The sequence below is a fragment of the Euleptes europaea genome, chromosome 12, assembly GCF_029931775.1.
Source record: "Euleptes europaea isolate rEulEur1 chromosome 12, rEulEur1.hap1, whole genome shotgun sequence".
In the NCBI taxonomy this organism is placed as follows: domain Eukaryota; kingdom Metazoa; phylum Chordata; class Lepidosauria; order Squamata; family Sphaerodactylidae; genus Euleptes; species Euleptes europaea.
The window spans coordinates 27312456-27319793 of NC_079323.1; positions in this window are offsets into that span (position 1 = coordinate 27312456).

A 7338-nucleotide genomic window follows, 5' to 3' on the forward strand; every position below is an offset into this window, starting at 1 on the left:
CAAAAATGGAAGTTTCAGCAGAAGGGGATGCGTGCTTTGCAGCAGAAACTAGAAAGTATGGAACTTCAAGCCATAGAGACTGATCAGATTAACTCTATATTGCATTTTATTCTAATTGCTGACTATTTTCCTTGCAATTGATTACCATTGGTAGTCAAAAACAGAATCTTACAAAGCCACATGCATAGATGTTACAATTGAATATGGGGTCTTAGTATGCTTTATAAAAGAGTAGCAACCATAAAAGAGTAGCAACTTCTCCCCACTTCTCAAGATTAAATAGTAGATATAGTATGTACTCAGCCTTGTCCCTACCAAGTACACTAAAGTACATCTACTCATATCTTACAAAATACTACATTTCATTATCAATAGCTGCAATGAGCATAATCTTGTTGATACGATATTAACTATTTTTCATGCCCATAGAAAATTGTTGCTGTGTGAATTAATTTTCTGCTATGCAGGAAAATAGTTTGCTACAGGTAACCGTTTTAAACTTATTTGACATTGCAAAGGGCCAGTGGTTTCAACAAACATCTATGGAATTTATTTACACTAGTATTCATTATAGTTCTATCCCATTTAAGAGACGGAACTGGCAGAGAGGACACAAACTGCACAGCAACGTTAATGAGTAACTGCAGATTTATGTTTGTCATAAAGGAGCATCCCCAAACCCACAAGGCAGATGAGTATCTAGGCCTTCTTTAACAGTGTTTCAAAGGGTAATTTTTAAAGGAAGACTAAGGGCCTACTTATAGTTGTTTGGGGTGGGGGATGCTAAAATACAAAGCATCTCTCAGTTCTCTCCACTTGTATGTCAGGGCCATTACAGGGCTGAGAAGATGAGGACGTATGCCAGGATAAAAGACTGTTTCCTGATGGAAGGACTTTAGTAAGTTCTTTTCCTTGGACTCTCCATGTGGTAAGGGCTACAGAAGTACCTGGCCGAAGGAACGGGAGAATGACCGAAGAGAACTTACATGAGGGTTAGGAGAATTGTGATTTTTATCTTGGTTGTCTTAGTCAACACCTTCAATTTGTATTTTTTTTCCAATTTTATATTCTGCTCCAAAAAGGCTTTTAATACAACTCCTAGCCTTTTTTGTTTGCTATTGTAGTTGTTGAAGGCAGATGGGGAAATCTTAAATCCCACAGCTAGTCTTGATGGCTCCCAGGGCAGTGCTGTTAATTTCGATGGTGAAGAAGAGGTCCATCCTAGGGACATTCTTCCTTGCATGGTTCCACTGACAGGCTGCCTTCACAACAGCTGGAAGGGGACTAAGGAGAAAGTATTTGTATAGGATGAGCTAATTCCAACTTGTTTCTTCGCACCTATGCCAATAGAGGAGTGGGGAAGACCTTACTTCCTTTACTAATATTAAGGGGTTTGGGTATTGTGTGTGTGTGGGGGGGGGGTGTCTTAGTACCTTCTTAGGAAACAATGCACCAACTAGTGTAGCTGATGCCTTAGATGTTATGCCATCAGCCTGACCCAACTGCCTACCTGGCTAATGTGGAATATGAGCGCTGCAAAACCATGTTTGCAGCTGTTTCGGGTTGGACGAGAGTAGGTGCCTAAGAGGCGTGCATCTGTCCCACGGCTCCTGTTTATCATGAACATACAGACCTTAGAGTGGGAAGCTGGCCATGTAAATGCACCCGGGGATTGTATTTAGGTCTTATTTTCAAAGGAGGCGCAACAATTGTGGAGAACTGCAAGGTTCTAAACACGCTGTCCTCATTTGCACATAAAACATAGGAGTGGGTTGACGTGGTTGTGAGTTCTTGGACGAGAACAGAAGACATATGGCATTTAATAAATTATAAAGCTATTATACAAATATACATCACGAGCAGCGTTTCTCTCAAACTCCCTACACCCTGAAAGCATAGTGGTGCTTTTTCAGCTAAATGAGTCTAGTAGGTTAGAATGCATGTCTGCAAAGTTTTAACAACCACCATATAATATGCTGTACTACTGCATACTTTACAACCTGCTTCAATTCACTAGAGGTACAAGAAAGCTGGTAGAGGCTAGTTCTGAGTACCAACAAAAAAGTGAATGAAGTGCGACCTGCTATCTTCTGTTACAAGCCTCCTGAGAAACAGTACCGGTAAGAGATTTAAACCTTTCAATTAACCCAGATTTCACGTAATATCATATATTCTTGAAGGTGAGAGTTGACAAAAATAACTTTCCAGTAAGATAAGATGGTTCACTATGGTCCCCCTGATATTAATGCAACTGACAAGAAACAGCTTTACATTGAATTAGACCACTGGTCTGTCAAGGTCAGTATAGTCAACTCATATTAGCAGCGGTTTTCTAGGGTTTGAGGCAGAGGTCTTTCAATCTTTTTAACTGGAGATGCCAGGGACTGAATCTGGGACCTTGTGCAGGCACAGCAGATGTTATACAACTGAACTACACCCTATCCTCATCCATAAACCTGTAATCCTGGAGTGACAATTAAGTAAAATTCTGGTCTTAATAGGCTTTAACTGTGGGGCTTGCACCTGAGCACAACACAGATGGAGGCTCCTCTGGTGAAAAATGGCTTGATTGTCTGGATTTGTGACTTGGTTCAAGAAGTAGACATGCCAGCACGGTGTAGTGGTTAAAGTGTCAGACTAAAAGGTAAAGGTAGTCCCCTGTGCAAGCACTGGGTCATTACTGAACCATGGGGTGGCGTCACATCCCAATGTTTACTAGGCAGACTATGTTTACAGGGTGGTTGCCAGTGCCTTTGCGTCAGACTAGGATTTATGAAATCCAGGTTCAAATCCCCATTTGTGCCATGGAAGTTTGCTGGGTGACCTTGGGCCAGTCACACACTCTCTTACGTCACAGGGTTGTGAGGAGAATGGCATGAGCTGCTTTGGTTCCCCATTGAGGTGAAAGGTAGGATATAAATAAAGTTTTTTAAAAACCAGCTATGTACCAATAGGTGTTTTTTTTCCTAAAGGTTTGTAGCTCTGTTTATCAAGCACTTGGTTTGAAAGCCTGTTAACCTATATAAGGCTTGGTCCTGACAGCTGATTGGTGATAACTGCTGCATTCAACCAAGAGATCACTCTGACACGTAGTTGAGTGGTCTAGCTCTGTAAGGGTGAGGGACCCTTGCATTTGATGAAGCAGACTCTCATCCACTAAAGTGTATGCTTAAAATCAAAATGAAGTGGACTTTAATCCATGAAAGCAAATTGCTGAAATAAAAATGTCTTTAAGATGCAGCAAGGCCCTGTTTTTGGATGCAACAGCCTAACAGCTGCCCCTTCAGAAATTTCTTTCTAGCATCAGTAAACACTTAATTGTCATCGCTGACAAGGCTATTTATTAGGTGTCAGAGTTCTCAGAAGACTAACATCATTCTCTACTTAATTTCTAAATTGGGCAGTGGTTACACAAAGCTTGCATCTTTTGGCTCCTGAGCCCATTCACTGTAATACTAGATGTGTGTGGTTAATTGTAGTTACTGACAACCCATTCCTGAGAACAGCCGGGAACGGCTTGGCCGCGGCGCCACCACGACGCCTCCAATGAGGTTTTGCGGCTGCTCTGAGAGGGGGGAAAGGGCTATTTAAAAAAATACAGGAAATGGGGGGGGAAGCCCCATTGGGAACAGCGATGCTGTGCCAACAAAAAGGTGGCGCAGCACCGCCATAGCTTTAGGGGGCATTCCTGGGATGAAAGGGGTGAGGAAGCTGCCTAATGGCAGCTCCACCCCCTGGAACGCCGGTGTGAGGTCTTGCGCCGGGAGGACACCAGCAGGAGGCCGAGCCAGCGTCCAAGGGCCACGCTGTTGTCCAGGAGGGCTGGCGTAAGTGCCCCAACGCTGGCGTCCATGCCAGTTTAGATGGCACAAGTGGCATGGGTGGCGGCATAGGGGGTCAACACCGCCTCCTAAGCTCATTCGACCCCCACCCTCAAGAATGGGCTGTAACAGGTGAATGAAAAGGCTCTCTTTTTTGTGCGGCCAAAGATGACACCTATTGTCAATTTATGTGTTCCACGGCTAAGTCCCTTCACTGCGTCAAATTAAGTCCGACCATTACCCTGAGAAAAACAGCAATTTTTAAAAAAAATCCTGTTTCTCTTGGGCCTGTTAATAAATTTATGCTCCACTAGAATGTGATCCAGAAAACAAATTATTTTTGTAATGACTGGCAGTTCATTATGATATATAATTAACATAATCTACGTGGATAATTCACAAATAATAGGTTTAATTATTTCCACCCCCAGCAAAGCTAGATTACTGCATCAAGATTATTAATGGAGAAAAAGGCTGAGAATATGGATCCCTTGGAGCTCCTGGTAAGATTCAATTCTGTGTTTGTGTGTTAAGTGCCGAAGATTCAATTACATCACTAAAATTCTGGTTTGCAGATAATCCACCCTCAGCCTATAGGAGTCCATTTTATGGGCAGATTTCTTCATAGGAAAATAGCAGACTTGAACACTGTGATAAGTGATTCTTTTTTTAAAGACACAGATTGAATGCTAGCAACTCCCCAATGGTAGCAATGTCCATGGAAAACCGGAATCTGCTTTGAACAGTTGACATGCAACTACCTTTACAAAATTGTCATCTTTTACTTAAACCAGCCATCAATAAATAACTCCCCCCGCCCGCCCCAATACAGTAAATGGTTTTCAATCTTCCAGGCAGCTGATCTCAAAGGATGGCTTGTTTATGAGCAGATTCTTTAAACATAACACTGGCTGAGAGCTATATGAAAACTTCTGGACATCAAAGTACCATTTAAATGGGAAAGTCATTAGAGGAGTGGCAAACAGCCCAAGGATTCCTATATGAGACCCTGAATCCAAAACTGAAGCCTCAGCCAGTGACCTTTTTCAAAAGGGAAAAGTAAAGGGCCTTTTAAAATGTATTTTTCAACCTTGATTTGGCAATATACTTTGTTTGCTTCTCCGTCCTATTCCCTGTTCCCCCCTTATTTCAGTAGCTGATTAGAACTCTCATGCTGCAGGTAATTTAATACTCATTACCTACCAGTCCAGTATTAGAAATGTATGAACCTCACAATGTCAGCAGATTCCTTAAATTTCAGAGGCAGTTTCTCATAATTATCACATATTACACAGCTTCTTAAGGGTGTGAAAAGAGCTTGTGTTTGATTCTTGACACAGCAGGTATGCCAGGATTTCAGAAAACATTGGTCTTACTAATTAAGACTGTGAAATAGATAACCTATATAGTTTTTTGTGTGGAAAAATCAGAGCAAAAGAACCACATGTTCAATAAAAGAATCCATAAGGTTATCGCACGTGTGGAGAAATTTGTTTTACTTCGGAGATTTGGACAAAACTTTCATCTTTAATTTTCAAAAAAAAAATTCCTCTCTTAGCAGAGAATAAGTAAGGGGGGGGGGGGAATCAAGCCTCACTCAGCCAGGCTTTGGAAATACTAATTGCTCCCTGGTCAGAGACAATGAGATAGTCAAGTCACAGTTCCAGCTGGAAGACAATTACTCCTAGCAGAGAAGAGTTTGAAGGTTTAAAATGCTAGCAACTGTCTTCCTGGAGACTTCAGGAAAGGCTTCTTTAAGCCACAGAGTGGGCAAAGAGAGAATAAAACCCCTTGGCACAGAGGGGAGGGGCACTTGGGGCTGATTCCATCTAGGGGGAAGGAACTCCCACAGTTTCCCACAGTCTTATGACACCTCAAGAGCCCACGCTGGGGTCTGGGAAGCCACACACTGTTGACAAAATGCAGTCATACTGCAGTGAGGAGGAACTGGGCAAAATCACCCCTCTTGCTCTTCCACATGCAGGAAACTTCCTTCTGCTAGAAGAAGGAGGCGGAATGAGATTGTGTCTGATTCCTCCTCATTCTCCTCCTCACTGCCCTCCCCTAACTTGTGCCTTGTTGCATTCTCTCTATGAAGTTTCCCCGACTGTCAGCTTGGCGGGGTGGGGGAAACAAAGGGGAAAGTTGTGCGAAAGGCAGGGAAGACCCACCTACCTAAAAACAAGTTTATAGGATCTAGGCTGATGTGTCCATCTCCTCAAAGACAATCTTTGATAATGTCACTTGGTAGAATCCACAGTGGAAACACTAAACTGGAACTCCCATCCTAGTTCTTGGGAATTTGCTGCTCCTAGCTCTGCCAAGAGCTTATGACAGAGAATATCCCATGAATAAATGCTACATTGGTTACTCAACTTCACAATATGCTAAATGCTTTACAAACACATATGTACTTCCCTTACTATTTTTTGGGATCTCAGTTTAAGTCCCTTTTGAAAACGTACCCTTGATGTCCACACCGTTAACTAGAGATATTCTAGTGTTTTTTTTTTTTTTTAAAGACACCAGTTCTACTTACCGAGTAAAATTTGGTAAACTGAAACAATAAATGTTTCCTTAATTTTTAATACTGAAGTTAGCTAATTTTTCATTAGATCTACTTTTGGTTCTTGCTAATACGTACCATTTTAATGAAAGTGTTGTTACTTTTAGTGTAACAAAACTAGAGGCTCAGAGTACCAAAGCACAGGCTTAGATCAAGGAATGGGATTGGCCAAATTGCTCTGCTAGAGGCCCTTCCTGTCAAGACCTGGATGCTACAGCAGGCGCTGTTTGGCAACTAAGATAAAATAGTCTCTACTAATTCAAAATGCTTTGTAGGAAGAAGAGATCCTTTAGAGTCCAGGTCGGCAATCATTTCCTGTATGGCCAATTTAAGAAACAGGGGTCTATCATGCGGGTCCCCAACGTGGTACCCAGCAAGTGTTTTCAGGAAGTGGGTGGGGCTTTCCCCCAGCAAAGTTTCTGCTTGACTATTGGAGATCTGATTGGCTGTGCAGATTTTTTAAAATGTTGCTTTGGCAGGAGCTGCCAGCACAGCACAAGGATCTGCACTGTGTTACTGAAGTTAAACTGTCACAATCATTTTGCGGCTGGCTCTGCCATCCTGAGACAGCCATATCGTTGCTACGCCCACTGTGCTGTGTTGGGATTCCAAATGTGCGCACAGGCTCAAAACGGCTGAGGACCCCTGGTCTAGCACATCAGTCCTCACTCCCCATAGGGCCCTGCCATCACGTTTTGTTGCCACCAGCACCACTTCTCCCATGCTTCTTTGGCTGTTCCCACCCTCACTGCCAGCCTGGAGGCAGAAGAAGCATTCCTCAGAGGGTGGCATTTGGCACAAGACCAACCAACTGGTGACCCCTAAACTAAAACAACCTGCATTATTTTGACCTCTCCCCAACACACTGTAAATAGGGTTGCCAGATCCCTCTTTGCTACCGGCAAGAGGTTTTTGGGGCAGAGCCTGAGGAGGGTGGGGTTTGGGGAGGGA